General features: G+C 40.8%; 1 long non-coding RNA gene across 1 annotated transcript in view; it reads left to right on the top strand.

Annotated features, from left to right (window-relative positions):
- The window catches only part of LOC137334240 (uncharacterized), a 76,742-nt gene extending 76,183 nt beyond the window's left edge, over positions 1-559 (top strand). The window contains exon 4 of the long non-coding RNA XR_010966111.1: positions 290-559. This is a non-coding gene — a long non-coding RNA (uncharacterized lncRNA). The remainder of the gene's footprint in view (positions 1-289) is intronic.
- The last annotated feature ends 18,534 nt before the right edge of the window (positions 560-19,093 follow it).

Genomic DNA, 19,093 nt, shown 5'->3' with positions numbered 1-19,093 from the left:
TGCCAGATGCAACTGTCTGATTTCATTAATGCAATGAGGAAGAACAAAAACAAATAATTAACACTTTTGAATCTTCCAGAACAGATATTTTAATTTTATACGGCCTGGTACACCTGACTTGTATATTATTTGCCTATAAAAGAAATACATTTTCAAATGCATCTGATGTTGGTATATTATTTGTACTTTCTAAACTAAATAAATTATTCAAAACAGTTGAGTAAAGGATTGAACAAATTTCTTCCATGTGTAATTCTTGCTTTTGTTCTTCTCCAATTTTCCTCACCAGCTTTCATTTCCATGTCTCTCCCCTTTTCCCCCCCGAAGATATTGACTCCTTGCCGTGATATTAGTTTACTCGAAGCCAGATCCAAACCAGCACAATAACAACAACAAGGAGAGTCCTAAAGGAGCAACGGGAGTTGGGGAGGTGAAAGGAATTCTAAACCGTGGAGCCTAGCTGAAGGCACGGCTGCCAAAGGTGGGGTGAAGGGAAGAGAGGATGCACAAGAGGCTGAAGTCAGAGGAACAGAGCGTTTGTGCGGATTGTAGGGTTGGATGAGATTACAGTGATAAAGGTGGGTCAAAGCCATGAATGGATTTAAATGATTTTCTTGAGAGAATGAGAACACACAATTGATGGATTCTAAAAGCAGTGAGAATCAGATTTTGTCAGGTTTAAGGCCCAATTAACTCAACACATTAAGCTTTAGAATAGTTTCACAGTTCCTTTCTCTGGTTGCAAAATTTCTTTCTACCACATTGAATCCAGATTCACACTTTCACAATGTCTAACAAAAATAATTGATTAATGTTACCATGGTTACTAGAAACTTAAAGCTGTCAAAAGCACCAGCATATTTACAACCTTCATTCAACATAAGAGCTCTTTGCACTCAAGGATACAATTTAAAGGACATGTTCTTTATGAAAATGCGTTGGGCAAACTATTTTACAAATTTATTTACAGACATTGACAATGATAAATTGACATTGAAATGCATCATCCCATCACTTGCACATAACTTTACCGTGATAAGAATCATTCATGGATCTTCTCCCTCCCTAGCTAGAAAAAGATTGGCCCAATACTTTGCCACAGAGACAGTGACCCTTTAATAGAGCTTTCAGCTCATCAAATACTGAACGCTGTAATAGCATCTTTTAAGTTACCGTTCCTTTCAAACTTTAATATGATATGGATTTAAGATCTTTACCCTGATATTGTACTCTACCTAACAGAAATATTGTTCACAAACTCATTCACGCACTGGAAGAATTTAATATATCTACTGTACAAACATATAAAAATATAGAACTTTAAATAATAAATAATCAAAAACTACATAGAAACAGAAGTTTTAAACATGGCTGCAGAAGAGCTGAGATTATTTGTTTCTGAAAATATTAAAGGTAACATATGCCTGGATTCCATACTTCATTTGTGCATTTAGACTATATCATTGGAAGTAAAGAGTTAGTTACATTGGCCCAGATTTTCCTGGGGACTTGCTTCATTGTAATGGTGCTTCTACATTGCAGGGACCCTTGAATGACTCTAAAGGAAGAGAAAATTGTGGAGTAAGTGACTTACTCCATTACTTATGCCACACTATATTTTCCTGGGACTTCTGCACCACTCCGCCATTACCCTTGCCGAAAAGACTAAGACGTTAATCATAGCTCCATCTCCTAATTAAAACAATGGCGATCACGATTTTCCTGGATTAATCCTGGTTTTCACATTGATTCAACTTATACTCAAAAATAATGATGCTGTTGACCTGGTAGTGGCGTGATGTATTGCTTCTAGATCGGTTCCTTGAAACATATTTCCAATGCCCTCAGAAGCTTAAGCAATAGAAGTTGCGCCTGAAAACATTGCATCTGCGGCTAGAAAACATTGCTCGCTGAGTACAACAGTGGGTGCGACAGGCACCGTTTCTGATTATGATCCTTCTCGTATATCCAAGATGCCCCGATGCTGTACGGAGAGCCCTCCCCTCCCGCTCTCTCCCGGTTCCAGTTCACAGTGTGGCAGTGGGGATTCGCGTTTGCGGAGTGCCAAGTCCCACCGAACTCTGCCTGCTTTGTTTAAAGAGATAAAGTTAGAATGAATGGACGAGGCAGAAGTTAAAACGACAACATCTTGCATTAATATAGCGCCTTTAATGTAGTAAAACATCCCAAGGCGCTTCACAGGAATGTAACCAGACAAAAAGAATTGACACCAAATCAAAAGAAAGAGACATTAGGACAGGTAATCAAAAGCTTCATCAAAGAGGTAGGTTTTGAGAAGTGTATTAAAGGAGAAGAGAGAGGTGGAGCGTATGGAGAACCTGTGGGGAGGGAATTCCAGAGTTTAGGGCCCAGACAGCTGAAGGCACCTTCAGAGAAGGCAGAAGAGGATTCAGAACTCCCACAACCAAATGAAAGAATGGCATTTTAATAGTGATGCTAATTGTTTTAAACTTTCTATGTGACCTGTAAGCTAGTTACAATTTCCCCACAGTTTATCAGACTTGCTCCGGTCCTAGTCTCTTTGCTGGAAGCAGAATTCCGAGTCGGGGTCCATATCCCACTCAATTCTACAGACACACCTTAGTACACGCACAATCCACTCAGCATCTATACATTGGCCATTCAGCTCGCTGTGGCATATTCTAATTAGAAATGCAGGAAAATATGGAGTAAGTTATCAATGACGACACTAGACAGCAAAATTTAGGATGTAAATCTCGCCGTTGCAGGAAAATCTGGACCAATATCTTAAAACAACATTCATCAGATGAATTTGAGGTTCTGAGAAATTCAGAATATTTGGATATCATTGTAATTTGACAACATAAACTGAGCAATTAAATACTCATACAATTCCCTCACCTTTTTCCTTTGTGGATATTAACTCAACCAATAAGTCAGCTTTTTGAACCATTAGCTTTTTAAGTTCAAACTTGTCATCGCTCAGAACCTGGTTATAGATTTTTCTCACTTGGAAAATTGGTTGTTGAGATGATAAAAGTAAGAGCTGCACTATGATTGTAATCTTTACACTGTGCTTCCTGCACTTTTTTGTTTTATTTCAGATTTTCAGCCTTTGCAGTTCCTTTTTATTTTATCTAAAAATCATTTTTATAGGAGGGTGAAAATGCTATTATAGGAATGGAAGGGGTTAATTGTAGAAAGCTTCAATTTCAGCATATTTTTCTAATATTTCTAGAAGTGATGAAGCCATTTGTTTCCAGTTCTCATAAAAATGTACCACACTAATGTGGCCACCAACTAGTCCCTCATTACTGTGTCCTTACACAGAAGTAAAGTGGATCATTTCCAAGAGTAAGAACTTTCTCCTTAAATCTCATTTATTGGCTGCTGGCATAAAAAGCCGACAAAGGGAAAAAAATGTAGTAAAATATTCACCAGAGTGAGCTAGGGCTGTCAGCATGGGAAGCCAAATATACCCAGAATATGTAGTAACATGCTCTGACAGGAATTTTAAACGAGATCTCTTTACAGATTCTTGACTTATTCATGATTTACCATGAGACCCTATTAAACAGGGCACAGAATTAGCTAGGGATTTTATTTTCTGGCCTTCTGGTGCCCGTCGTATATCAGATCTATCTGCCTGAAAGTGAAAATGCGCCTTGAAAGCTGGAGAAATCTTTTCAAGGATGAGTCAAAGTAACCTTTCAGTAGGAACAACTGCTCAGAGCACCTGCTAATCTCCCTGAGCTGAAGCAAAGCAGTTCAAACCAAGGCACAGCACATTCCACTGAGCTGAATTATTCAAATTGAGGATTGTTTCAGGTTTCTCCTTGTAGCCGTGTTCATAGGTTCAGGTCCTCAAGGAGTGGTGCTTAATTCATCTGAACCATCTACTGAAAATCAATGGCAAAAACCTCCAATGTGGTTACTCTGAATTGTTGCAATTTTGCATATATTTTGAATACCAAAGGAACTTTTAAGCATTAAGCCCCTGTTTTTTATTCACACTAGGTATGTCATGTTATGTAAAGTGATGATGTGGAGATGCCGGTGATGGACTGGGGTTGACAATTGTAAACAATTTTACAACACCAAGTTATAGTCCAGCAATTTTATTTTAAATTCACAAGCTTTCGGAGGCTACCTCCTTCCTCAGGTGAACGATGTGGAAAAGGAGGTAGCCTCCGAAAGCTTGTGAATTTAAAATAAAATTGCTGGACTATAACTTGGTGTTGTAAAATTGTTTACAAATGTTATGTAAAGAATTGCATTTAGTATTTTAGAGGAATGCAGTAGGAACTCTGCACAAGTATCAGAATGTGACACCCAGTCAGTACATTAATATTGAGCCAGTTAATTAATTTTGCTTCATCACATTTTCTATTAACTTGCATCCAAAGACAATTTTATACTTGATTTTTGATAGAAACTGTACTTAAAAGGGTTTAAAGTGTTAATGGCTTAATTTTGAATCTAGTATCATTTGATATTTTTCTAATTGTTTTTACTAAATAACTGATAAACAACCATTTTATTTTAAATTTATCATGAAGTGGACCCCAAATGCTAGTCAGTAATTTGATAGCTATGGTTTTTATGTTACACCATTTCAAGAGATATTCAACATGTGAATTCTTTCACATTTGGTTGGGAGAGATGAAAACGTGCACTGTACTCTCATTATAATTGTATAACAATTGTAATAATGGGACAGATTTTCATGTTCATGCATCTGGGCATAATGGATCATCTGAGTGCAGTACATTGAGGAAAATTAGGTGGGGAAGATTGTACGCCTACAGGGAATCTGCCTGATTTTCCATTAATTGGAATTCAATGATGAAAAAAAATCAACCTGTGATTTCCCCTGCTGGTGTGCGATTCTCCCCGCCTGATTTTCCTCTATGTGCTGTGCCCAGGTGATCCTTTATCACCATATTCACTAATGAGAAAAATTGCCACTTTTAATTAAAGATACATGTTAATGTTGCAAGTTCGGTCCATTCAGTTGTCTGATATTTATGTTCCTATCTGCACTTTACAACTCTAAAAGCCGGGATTAATTTTCATAATTAGGAAGTTCTTGCATTTTTCAATCCTGGAGCCTTTCTTTGGTCACGAGGAGAATTGCACAGATTCACAGAAATTACAACAGAGGAGGCAGCAATTTGGTGCATTTCACCTGTGCTAGTACCAGAGCCATCTCCCTGCCCTTTCCCTGTATCCTTTTATAAAAGTCCTTGCCTTTCCATTTTTCATCTTTCATACTTCCTCTTAAACTTTCCTAATCTTCCTCTTTGCTCTATTCTATATTTCTCTTAGCTTTTTTTCCTGTATTATCTCTTCATATTTATAATATACCTCCAACCTCTCCCTGCCTTTGATGCACTCTCTTTACTCCTAGTCAGATTGTATTTAACATGTACTAAGTTCAGTTAGTAGGATTATGAATCAGAAGATCTTGGCCCCAGATTTTCTGGATCGGGGGAGGGGTATAATTTGGCCATTATGCCTTTGCAGGGTTGGAAATTTCTGACACCAACGACGTACACCAGAATTACGCTGTAGAAGCATCCTGGCATAAAATCTGTTCAGTTTCAGGGGACACTGAGGAAGTTCCCACCCTCCCAGTGGCAGCCATATGCAAATGTCAGAGTTTAGACAGGATGACATCACCCACCTTTCCATTTGCCCATAAGAATGTAAGTCATGATTTGAAAGGTGCAGTTTGCAGGATCCGATCATCAAATGGAAGTACTTGGTTAAAGGGACACTGGTCAATTGAGATTGTCCTTGGAGACTCTTGGCCATATCTTGGGACTCACTTAGGTACTGGAATTTGTTTTCCCACTGTTATATTCAGGTAGCCTTCCCCTACATTACCCTTGGAAAGCCTTCTGTTTCAAGAGAATTACTGAGCTAATATTTGATGGCGAAGCAATGGGAATCCCATTTTACATGATCTACACATAAGAAGAGGAGGAAGAGGAGCACCAGGAGGCTGTAAGGGAAGCACCAGAGCAGGGCCAAACCATTGGTGAGTGGAGTGCAAGGTCTAGTTCTTTAGCAACCCTTCTCAGCCTCGGGAGGCCAAAATGGTATCATTAACTTTGATCTGCTTGAGCAGCGTTCTATCATAAGAAAGTGGTAACTGCTAAAAAGTTTGAAGAATACATAAAAACATTAAATAAGAAATGTATACATTCTCATGAACCCACTGAAGGCACAGAGATTTACACATCTCCATTCCCAAATGCCAGGCCAAAGTTGAAGCCAATTATTGCCATTGCTTCCTATTGATTTCATTCCCAAATTTTCTGCCTCCCCCGACAGGACTCTCGCTCTTGTCCCACTACAATTATTTAAATTAGCTTATTTCTCACAGGGTCAGCCTTCTCTGATTTTGACAGGCATAAGTCCTGTCCTGCCGCACTTACCCTGCCGCTATCAGGGGCAGGAATTTCCAAGCCAGCGCATTCAAACCCAACTGTGGACTTGAGCACATAATCTAGACTGAAACTTCAGTGCAGTACTGAGAGAGTGTGTTATTGTCTTTCAAATGAGGCGTTAAACCGAGACACCTTCTGCCTGCTTTGGTGGATGTTAAAGGTCCCATGGAACTATTCAAAGAACAGCAGGAAGTTTCCCAGTGTCCTGGCCACCATTCATCCCTTAACTGCCACCAAAAACAAATTATCGAGTCATTCAGTACTTGGCTGTTTGTAGGAGCTAGCTGTGCACAAATTGGCTGCCAGATTCACCTTAGTCAGAAAAGTTAGGTTATGTCTTTGATTCTCCCTTCCTTGATGTTTATACTATAACTAATATGATTTTTTAATAATCTTACTACAGACCAAATTGATGTTATCTCCATATTGGGGCACGAGCTACTAGGACCTAGTCTGCTGATGGGAGTTCTTGGTGATGTCTCCATTGAAAATTCAAAGAACTATTGCTTCTAGACCAAGACATTTTATGCTTAATTCAGTGTGTGCTTGAAGAGTATCTCAGAATCAATAATATCTGTAGATACCAGTGTTTGGGAGATTGCTAAGACTTACCTCACGAACTGTAATATATTCTTTGCTTACCATAAAAATGTAGGAAACAACAACAGGTTAACAACTTTGCAGCTAGAGATTAAAGCCTTGAAAGGGGCACATATGTATGAGAGCAATGGGAGTGGCGGGGGGGAAGGCAGCTGGGAGTTGACCTCGGAGCTATTAAAAACCAAGAAATATCAATGAAGTACTCTCTTATCTGAACAGCTGGTATTTGTGTATCCATGGATAAGGGTCTGGTACATTAAGATCAGGGTAAAGGCTAGTAGATTATTGGACCATCAGGTTGGACAAATCAAAGCAATTATGTCTGGCGTTAAACTAGGAGAGTGTCTCCTTTTACCTGGAAGTGATCAATAAAACTCCTTCAGATTCTATTAGTACCTCAGCAGTTTGAAATGCTTTCCTACAAAATCCATACCTGATCAAATCTATGGACCAGTCAAGAATTATAGCAATGTCCTTTTCGAGTTAAGGAGGTGGAGTGTACTATCAGGTCGGTTCAAATGAGTTTCCCATGGATTTTTACAAAAAGCTGCAGCCACAAATTGCACTATGCTTAAAAAAGATGACAGATTTGGCACAACCAACTGCAGCCATTCAAATCAATAAGGTAAAATAGTGAAATCTATTCTAAGGGATAGAGAAATACATGTAGAAGAATAACATGTCCCAGGTTGGATCTATACTGAGTTAAGTTGATCTCCACTGTTAGAACATTGTTAGTGCCAAAATTGACCTTAGCAGCCTGGATTAGCAAGAGGAAACATTAAGCAGGCTTCCCTCTCTTGACTGCTATCCAATAACGATGCTAGAAGTATCAGTACGTGGATGACCATTATGAACCGAATCAGGCACAGCTGTGATGTGCTTCTTAGTCAAGTGGTCTGCTGGCACTCGCTATCAAGGCTGACACTTGAATAGTGGCCACTCAGGTGAAGTATTGAAGGGTGACTTTTGCAAGTGGAACTGTATTTCAGGAGTAAATGGAAAGAAGGGGAGGGAACAGAATTAGAGATTTAAAAATTTAAATAAGAGACAGCCAGCATCGATTCAGAAGAGGAAAATCCTAGCTGACAAATTCCTTGATTTCTTTGGAGATGTAACAGTTAAAATAAGTAGTGGTACACCTGATGTAGTTTACTTGGAATTTTAGAAAGCTTTTGACAAAGTTCCACTTGAAGGGCTTCCAATTAAGTCAAAAGCCATAGGAATCCAGGTAGAGTATGGAACTGGATAAGGTTAAAAGATAGGAGACTGATCATGACAGTTGTAATGTCAGACTAAGAAAAGGTGTTGACTGAAGTCCCACAAGATTAGTACTTGGATCTTCCACTTAACCATCCTTGATACCAAAATTACCCATGAGCTTGTCGAATTTGTTGGCAACACTAAAATAACGAGAGCAGTAGAGACAAAGGATGCAACTGAAGATTTGCAAATGGTTTTAGGTCAGTTATGAAATTGGGCAAACATATAGCATATGAAATTTGACACTGATAAATATAAAGTAATGCATATTGTTTGAAAAAAATGTGGGTCCTACGTATACAATGAATGGAATAGAATTGGCTCAGGAAGAATTAAAACATGTCACATCACTTTCAGTGTTCACAAAGTAATGTAATGCAATCACAATATAATGAAGTAATAAAATAAGGTAATACATTACTAGGATATATAGCCAGAAGAGTAGAATATAAATCTGCAGAGGTTATGCTAAGGCTTTACAATGTACTGGTTGCATTATGATTAGAGTAAAGAAAACATAGATGCACAGGATAGAGTACAGAGAAGAGCAATACGATTGATTCCTTGTGTAAAGGGGATGAGCTTTGAGAAAAGGATAGACAAACTTAAGTTTTATAATCAGGAAAGAAGAATGTTAAAGATGAACATCATCAAACTGTATAAAGTATTAAATAGTATATTGATATGGCAAACTCAGATTAATTCCTCAAATTAATCCAGGAAAGTAGGACCAGAGGAAACATTTCTTTACTCAAAGAATGATAAATGTTTGAAATAATCTTTCAAGCAGGAAAGTATAGGCAATACACTGGGGTTGTTCAAAATGTAATTGGATGGTATAATGTGAGAAATAGAGTACCAGAGTGATGAGCTTTGATTGCCCAAATAACCTCCTCCTCATCCTACTTATCTTATACTCTTATGTTTCTATTGCTGCTCAGAGTGTATGAGGAAATCAAAAATGAAAGGTCATCTCACTGACCCCTTTGTGTAATGTGATGATTAATATTACAGTTTGAAGCTCAGCTCTCTCATTAACAGTGACTGCACAATCTTAGTAAAAATATTGGGAGCAGCAGTTGGAAAGGATTTTTTTTTATATTCGTTCATGGGATGTGCATGTCGCTGGCAAGGCCAGCATTTATTGCCCATCCCTAATTGCCCTTGAGAAGGTGGTGGTGAGCCATCTTCTTGAACCGCTGTGATCCATGTGGTGATGGTTCTCCCACAGTGCTGTTAGGTAGGGAGTTCCAGGATTTTGACCCAGCGACGATGAAGGAACAGTGATATATTTCCAAATCGGATGGTGTGTGACTTGGAGGGGAATGTGCAGGTGGTGTTGTTCCCATGTGCCTGTTGCCCTTGTCCTTCTAGGTGGTAGAGGTCGCGGGTTTAGGAGGTGCTGTCGAATAAACCTTGACGAGTTGCTGCAGTGCATCCTGTGGCTGGTACACACTGCAGCCACTGTGCGCCAGTGGTGAAGGGAGTGAATGTTTAGGGTGGTGAATGGGGTGCCAATCAAGTGGGCTGCTTTGTCCTGGATGACGTCAAGCTTCTTGAGTGTTGTTGGAGCTGCACTCATCCAAGCAAGTGGAGAGTATTCTATCACACTCCTGACTTGTGCCTTATAGATGGTGGAAAGGCTTTGGAGAGTCAGGAGGTGAGTCACTCACCACAGAATACCCAGCCTCCGACCTGCTCTTGTAGCCACAGTATTTATGTGGCTGGTAGAGTTAAGTTTCTGGTCAATGGTGATCGCCAGGATGTTGATGGTGGGGGATTCGATGATGGTAATGCCATTGACTGTCAAAGGGAGGTGGTTAGACTGTCTCTTGTTGGAGATGGTCATTGCCTGGCACTTGTCTGGCAATGACCTGACAATGTTACTTGCCACTTATCAGCCCAAGCCTGAATGTTGTCCAGGTCTTGCTGCATGCGGGCACGGACTTTCATAAAAGATTGCATTCATCGATAGCAAGTTTGTTTTCTAAAAGTTAAAAACATGATGGACAACTTCAGTTTTTTTGATGTACAGTTCTCAGCACTGTGGTTAATGTGGCCAGCCATTTATACCAGGCAACTAACGTTAACCATTCGAGCGATGTCAATGACAAAGGCTCCGCTTATACCGTATTAAATTCTTTGGCTATTTTGGGCAGACTCAGCTGTTCAATCAGCTGCTTGCATCACGTTAAGGTATGATTACCTTGGCTACTTAATCCTCTGTCATTAGTGTCAGGTTACATTTTGCACTGATTGCAACAGCAAACATGGCTTGAAAGAGAAAAGCGATAAGCCTCAGCATGAATCAACTATGTGCAGATATACAATGCCAGCAACAGATGCCTTCTGATAAAAACATTCAGTGGGTTGGAGCATGGTGTTCAACTATTTTGATATAATTGGGACAACCCAATTTTGTGGGTGAATTCTAGTCTTGTCCCACAGTCCTAACAGTGGAGCAGCATTTTTGAATTTTAAATGTCACTTCTTTGTCTTCAAAGCCTCCTGAAAAAGTTCCTGTGGGTCTCCCAATTCTCAACTCCAATCTCTGCACTGTAATGTACTCATCTCGACACCAGTGGAGGAACTGAGAGTTACTGCAGTAAACTTCAACCATGCTGGCAAGATGTAACTTGTAAGAATCAAAAGACTATTCCTGCAAATAGTCAGTGTTTAGAAAGACAGACATAACATTTTGTCTTTAGCAAAACTGAGGGTTAGGATTGTTCAATAATATTAAGAAGAGGTTTGTGGATAATTTCGAGGAGATTACGTTCAGGAAGTAGGAATACGATTAACTTCTCTATGTTATGTAGGCTTTCCTTAGCTGCAGGCCTGTGTATGTCTGTAATGAGCCAATAACCATTGCTCTATTGTATCCCATGTATCTATATCCATCTAATTAACAACACAATTCTACTGGTGCTATGGCCTTGGGATTGCTTCACATGGTCCCTTCAATCTTCTTCAACCCCTTCAGAGTGGGAATTGTCGGTGAAATTATTCAAGTATGTCATGACAGGCTTTGTCATCACCAATACTGTGCAAAATATAACTTTGCTTTTTCATTACGAGGGAGGACATTTCCCAGATATACTCAACACATTGTCTGATCCTGAAAGTGATGCCGCCTATGAAAGGTGAAGAAAGCCTTAATTGATCCTTTCACCTTTGCTAGTAAATCAATGATATTTCAACAGACTAAACACCACAAGAATGAAACAAAATGCTATTTCACTGATGGAGATTGTGAAATCCAAACACACATTACAGAAGTTGCTCATCTAAAATTTAGCGCAGTCAAGCCACGGAGATATACCATCAGCAGTATGTAGCGTCAATCAACCAACATCATCGGCTGCTTTTGGCAGTGAATTCTCTCACGAATTTGACAATATAAACAAGATGAAGGGCATGCCGGTCAATCTGCATATTAACAAGTCTATTATACCTGTTATTCAGCCTTGTTGCAAAATTCCATTTTCTCCATGGAAGAAATTGAGCCAAAACTAAAAGAGTTGGAGGATGATGGCATACTTGAAGATGCAGACGGTCTGACATTTTGGGTGTCATCTTTCGTAATTGTCCCCAAACCCAAAAATTCTAAAGATATATGCCTGTTACAAATTCAAGTCTGCCTCAGATATTCTTGTGGGTGGAGTGGTGCTGGTTACTCCTCTAAACAGTTTGAATATCTTCATTTCAGGAATGTGTCTAGACTTCCCAGTGTCTAACTATATGATAGCATAACCCAAGGCTGTAACAGTGGGACCCCCTTGTGATCTGAACTGAATATCGTGTCCTCATGTGTACTTCTCTAATCTTTTCAAAGGCATTTAGTGAGATAAAGCCAGGTACAAATTGTTAAGCTGCATTATTTTGTAGACAGCAAGGCCCCAATTTTAGAATGGAGGCGGGGTGGCAGCAGGGGGCGGGGTAAATGGGCGCGTGGGTAACCCGACCAATAAAATACGTCCATTTCTCACGCAATCGCAAGTGAATTGGTGCCACTTAATGTGGCTTCCGGGTTTGCCGTCAGAAAGCTGCACAGCGGGTGGACTGCGCACCCGTATCACAGGCTGTCAGCTGGAGGAGCTCTATTTAAAGGGCCATTGCTCCAAAGGCTTTTGCTGGAGCAAAGACACAGAAATCACAATGTAGCAGCACAGGGGCTCCAAGGTTTAGCGACGCCTCACTGCAGAAGCTATTGGACAGGGTGAGGAGGAGGAGGGAAGTGTTTTACCCCGCGGACGGGAGGAAGTGCCCTGCCACTGCAAACCTAGAAGGCCTGTCTCAAGATGGCAGAGGAGGTCACCAGCAGCAGCAACATCTCCCGCACCTGGATCCAGTGCAGGAAGCGGTTCAATGACCTAACTAGGTCAGCAAAAGTGAGTACACTTACTGATTCTCCTGCATTCCGTGTTCCACATCACCCTATCCCCAACTCATTCTGCATTGCCAAGACTACTCCATCACATCACTCCTCACACCCACTTAAGGCTCATCCTCAACTTACTTTCACTTCCTCAGCACTTCCTCACCTCCCCATTAGCCACCCCACCACTACCACTCATCCCAATCCTCATCCAATGTGATGGCTCTGTCTCAAACTCACCCTCTGATGCAGCTCTTTCACAGTCAGCCTCACCCAAAGCAATGCATTCATTGATTGGCCACTTCACCATCACTCACTCACATGTCTGTTCTTTCTCCCCGTCTAGGAAAAGAGAGCGGAAAATGCACGCGAGAGGGCAACAAGTAGTGGTCCTCACAGATGCTAAGCAGGAGGCGCTCGAGATCAGCCGCACCCTCGAGTGCCTGTCCATCGAGGACAATGAGAATGGCACCCCACAAATGTCTGGTGACACAACTTTAACATTCATCACACACAATATGAATTGATGTTAACAATGCTTGCCATGTTCAACACCTAAGTATGCTCATCGCAACATTACACATCTGTGATGATGCTTATTATTGCCTTCTGTTCTCCTACAGGCCTTTCAACAACCACAGTGACGGCAGAGGGCGATTCCTCAGAGGACCTGCCGGCGCATGGGTAACATCTTAGTGAGCCTTCCACCAGCGCAGATACTCACACCTCAGTGGGCCCTAGTAGTGAGTTAGTTGGATTGGCATCTAGTGAGTCACCACACATAAGTGAGCATGAGCAGACACTGATCGTAGGGGCAGCTGTGGAGAGTCCACGTCGGTGGGCGCACTCCTTTCCAAGCTCTGCTCTGCTGGACCCAGATGCTGAACCCCAGGGGCCATCCTTTAATAGGAGAACGATCGAGGGACAGCAGCACATTTGTGAGGTACTGGAACAGGTGCCACGCGCACTCTCCACAATAGTGCAAAGGATGGAGGAGTCCAACTCCTGCATTAGTGGAATGGTGGTACAGATACGTGAGGGAATCTCTGAGATAGTGTCACAGGGACTTGAGCAACTGTCTGAGATAGTGTTGCACGTAACTGCTGAAACGGCTGAGATAGTGTTGCATGTAAGTGCGGGAATGTCTGCGATGGAGAGAAGGCTAACCTCCGTTGAGCTTCAGGCACAGCTCACAACTGAGTCCATTCAGCCCCTAACAATGGTTGTTCAGACTTAGGGTGAACAACATTCTGCTGCCTTAAACAGGCTGACAAATACTTTAGAAGTGGCCTTCCAACGCATCACACATGTCCATCACATTGTTGACCAGCAGGCTGGTAGGAGTGATGTGGGCCTGGCCCAGGGGAAGGATGGTGGCGGAAGGGGACATGGAAGTGGGAACGGCACTCAAAGCGTTCCCACGTCTCACTCGTTGCCACCCTCTCACCAGTAACCACAATGCTGTCTCCTCTCCAGGTGCCCGAGTCTGCCCCTGCACAGGTGCAGGTAGAGCAGTCTTTGGAGGGGCCCTCATGGGCTCCAAAACCCAGAGGACGTAGGCCAAAAGCATCTGAGTAGTCAGGGCAAGAACATGAGCAACCTGCCACTACCTCTGCTGCAGCCACAGGGGATGCACCATGTAAAAGTAGTAGGAAGAGAAAGCTAAGGTTTTGTGATCACAAAGGGTATGCACAAGGGTGATTTTCATTTATATTTGTTTTTTGTTACAGTCACATTAAATGTTATGATTCTCACCACTACTGCCACGTCTTGCCCATTCTTTACTGGCTTCTGTGATAGGGCCCTTTCATGAGGTTCACCATGAACGGTGACACTTGATGCCACCCATTGGGTCACTTTACAGTCAGTGTATGCGTAGTTGCAGGACTGTTTTGTGCAGGGAGGGGTGGCAAGGCTGGATGTGGTGGTGAATGCAGCCATGGCAGCACCCCCCCACCGATCCTGATGGAGTCAGTTTGAGGGGGTCCAAAAAGTTGGTAAATATGCGGGTTGGAGCCGAGTTCCGAACCCACTCCGAATTTCCCCGATTTTCAGAGCCCCCCGCCGCCAACATACCCACACTTGGATTCCAAAATTGAGCCCCAAGTGGGCAAAAGTTTACAATCAAACCTTGCTTACTTCATTCAACTACTCTCCTCAAAATAAACGATTAAAAAAAATAATAAATCACATGCCCCGTCTCTTTTGTGGGATTACCTTTCAAAGCCAAAGTTTAAATGTACTCAAACACTCAATCCTGCCACCCAATGGTGGGACTCTTTCTACTTAGAAATCTAAGTAATGAACCAAGGTCATGGTGCAGGGCTCCAAGGTTGAAATTATAAGAGCAAAGATGAGGTAAGTGAAGAAGCAGTTGGGTGATTCCATGTTTAGTTTTTGACAGCTTGTAGACTGCAGGATGAGGTTATTGCAGATTTTCAGGTTTTGTGATAGGTATTTCTCGGGTTCAGCACGGCCAGTCACTCCCATAAGTGGACCTTATGTCCCCTACAATCCAGAGTGTACCTTCACATCTCAATATCTAGTTAGGCAATAGCATGATCCAGGATCATAACGTAGAACCCTTGTGTGTACTGGCTACTGTAATCTCTGCTTAGGCAATACCTGTAAAGCCCAAAATACAGCAGAGGTAAACAGTGAGGGAAGTAAAGATTTTCACAGTTTTGAGGTCCTTGGAAAGAATGAATGAGAGCAAGAAATGTTGCAATGAGTCTTGATTTCAACACAGCGAGTTTGGAGGGAGGAGGAAGTGTTGTAACTGGTGCATTTGGTGCTTAGGAGGAACAAAAGTATAAAGTTCAGAATAGCAATGATTATAGAAGTAGCGATAAAACAGATTTTTATTTCTTTTCATGACAAGTGATAAAAAGGCACAATATCATTTAAGTTCAGAATTATCAAGGACTGTAATCAATAGGTAATTTAATTGAAAACTCTCTCCATTTCCTCGTTATTTTGGGCACTAAACCAGGATAAATGTTTCATTCCAGATAAACTGAATGAGTTTGGCACACAACTCAATTTAAATGGCTCCTGTTGTATTAGTTTGCTTTTCTAAGCCACTAAATTGCTCAGTATTTGATAAATAGCCCCATGGGAGCCTATAAGTCCATAGGGTAAATACAGAAACCAGTCTGTTTGAGCCTCTCCCCTTTTAGGAAAGCTATAATCGACTACAATCACACAAGGGAAATATTATTACAATCATAAATTATATTTACTGCCTTATTTCTAATCCATGTATTGCACTAAAAACTCTGGTGACAATATTAATAAATTTGAGTAGGCCAACATACAGTCTCACATGTGCAGTAGCCAAGATAAAATTATATGCACCAATTACTAAGATTACATTCACTGTCAATGTATTTCTGTATACCTCACTCAAGACTCCCCAAAGAGAATGCATTAGCTTATTTTACTTTAATAAAGTAATTATTAACAATAAATTTAAACAGTCCACAACAAATTTAATAAATACAAAAGGAAATGGCTTTCATACGTATTTGGTTAAATTTTCATGAGGCACAAATTTTCTCCCCTTTATTACAGACCAACATTTGAAATGTTGCCTTCTCACAAATTACATTTCCTGTATATAAATAGTAGAGCTGTTTTATTCTTTTAGATGGAGAGCAGTGCTGAAAAAATACTGAGAAATATGGGCACAATGAATTTAACTGAGAACAAATGTAATAATAAACTATAAATTGCCTTGGTATCCATATATTATTGATTACATAGAATTACAGCATGATATTCACATCAACAAAGTGATAACACAAAAGCCATTACTTTTGCATGTGGAATTTATTTTAAGAAATAGCTGAGCTGTTGGTGGACTTAACTGTATTCTTATTCAATTATACACTGTAGACACATGAAAAAGATGAGTGCTTTTAATACAGTGGTATTAGTTTAATTTGTTGCCACTGGCTCTTGTTGGAATGTCTAACATTTGAATTCATGTTGTCAACTCCAGTTTAATTGAAGTGGTCCCATTACAAGATTTTATGAGTATGCCTACTACGGACCTGAATGGTCCATGTGTGTGTTGCTCCACACACACACACACACACACACACACACACACACACAGAGCTATGTTGTGAATATATATCACTGCATCAAAACAATGAAAAGACATCTGAGATTATCATTACTAGGGTACTGATAAGGCTTCCAGGAAGCACTAATGATGGAAAACTCATGTCCCATTTAGACTGCACTGCTTCCAAATTTGTTCTGGTATGATATGCAACTTCATGGCAGGGTGCATTCAGAACACAAAATTTACTCTGTTCATACAGAGTGCAGCAAATATTAGTGGATTACTGGTGTTTCATTCTTGCTGGTCACAGTGCACACAGGATTAAAACTGGTTATTGTCAACTGTTTCTGAAGGTTGCAGAAAATACACATGCCAGCAGCGGACCTGAGGACTTTTTGGGGACCCCGAGGAGAACTCTAATCCTCTTGGCCCCACAAAAATCTTTTTAAAAAAGAAAACAAGAAACTTACTTTTTGGGAGAAGCCTCCAATAGTTCCTTTCAATGCCTGGAGAAACCGGACAGGCATGTGCCATCCATGCTTTACCCATTTCACCTTAAATGTTGCAATTGGGGTCTAACAGGCCGATTTGCACATCTAAACAGCCTCCCGCCTTTTTTGGGTGTGAGTGCTGGAGGCCCATTAAAGGCCTGCTTGAAAGTTGATTCAGGTGGGCAAATGGGTGCACAAGGTCCCCAACAGACCTTCAACTATTGGTCACCCATTTTTCAGGCGAGAAACCGGTGGCCGGTACTTGAAAGTCTCCCCCTATATATCAATTTAATACATTTTGGCATAATCCCAGAGTGTGTACACTCTACTTTCATTATTACATTGAAACTCTTCCCAAGGTAGCTTTAGATGATAAAAGGCCTTTTATCCATTGATCTCATCCTTCTGAAATTCCATCCCTATTGTCTTTCCATTGCAGCATCTAGCTGTTTGTTAAATGAGTCATATCCAAGCCTGTGCCACTCCTGGCAACTTGTTCCAGCTGCTGATCTGCTCTGTGTAAAGAAATATTTCCTGCCATCTGTCCTAAATGTGTTCTTTACTTCCTTACAGTGCAAATATCCACTTAGTTTGGTTGTTTTACGTAGATTACAATAAGCAAAAAGAAAGGGGATTATGCCATCTTGTATCATTTTTAATGTATACAAATACTCTTTTTGTTTCTACACAGCCTCCTTCAGTTGAGCAGAAATATATTTCAGAAATGGACTATTTTTTCTTTTGCTAATTGTTTTTCCCTCCTCTTCCGAAGATGTTGGAACCACAGCCCAGGAGGAATCATGAGTGTCAGGTGCACTCTGGAACCTTGCCCACATGGCCATTCTTCATATGTGAACCATTAGGTATTGTTAGATTATTTGAATGTGGGGCCTATTATAGCTGAACCTGATTCTATCCATATATGCTTACTTTCTAACAGGACTGACTGGATGAAGGATCATGATTGATTTTTCCTCTCCTCAACTTAGGAATGCGGAGGCCAGTTATAGTGCCCCAAATGCCATCCTGGCTGAGATCAGCTAACTTAGCACATAGCAGGAATCAAACCTGCAACCTTTTCAGCAACAGACTGGCTATCCTTAATGTTCACCCACGAATCACCAACGGGAAGCAAGTTTGTTGCAGGGAACTTCTCCCCGATATCGATTTGAGGTGGGACTCCAGTGAGATGCTCCTAATAACAGCTAGAGACCATTACAAATTCATACTAACTGTGCTACACAAATTGAACACTCTGCTTCAAACCTATTTTATTTCGTGGAGTTTAGCCTAGAAAATATGCAATGTAATATTAATGAATGACTGCTTAACATGTTTGTATGCAATAAAGGTGTGGGACGTGTGGTAGCACTCTCACCTCTGAGTTAGCAGGCTGTACGTTCAAACTTTACTTGAGAGATTTGAGCATGTAATCTAGCCCGCGCAGCAGTGCAGTACTGAGGAAGTGCTGCATTAAACCCAGGTGCTGTCTGCCTGTTCAGATGGATGTAAAAGATCCCATGGCACTATTTGAAGAAGAGTGGTTGAGTTCTCCTGTTGTCCTTATCAACATCTATCCCTGAACCAACATCATTAAAACAGATATTTGGCCATTTATCTCATTGCTGTTTGTGGGATCTTGCTCTTCATATATTAGCTTGTTTCCCTGCATTAAAATAATGACTACACTTCAAAAGTACCTCATTGGTTGTGAAGCACTTTGGGACGTCTTTAGGTCATGAAAGGCACAATGTCAATGCAAGTTCTTTCTTTCACTGTCTTAGTTTCTTCTCCCCCACCTTCATGTAAAAGACAATTCCTTGAATCTGCACCCATTTAAAACATTGTAATA

This window comes from Heptranchias perlo, chromosome 17 (assembly GCF_035084215.1).
Source record: "Heptranchias perlo isolate sHepPer1 chromosome 17, sHepPer1.hap1, whole genome shotgun sequence".
Classification (NCBI taxonomy): domain Eukaryota; kingdom Metazoa; phylum Chordata; class Chondrichthyes; order Hexanchiformes; family Hexanchidae; genus Heptranchias; species Heptranchias perlo.
Note: the sequence above shows the minus strand (reverse complement) of the source record. Positions and strands in the feature narration are given on the sequence as shown.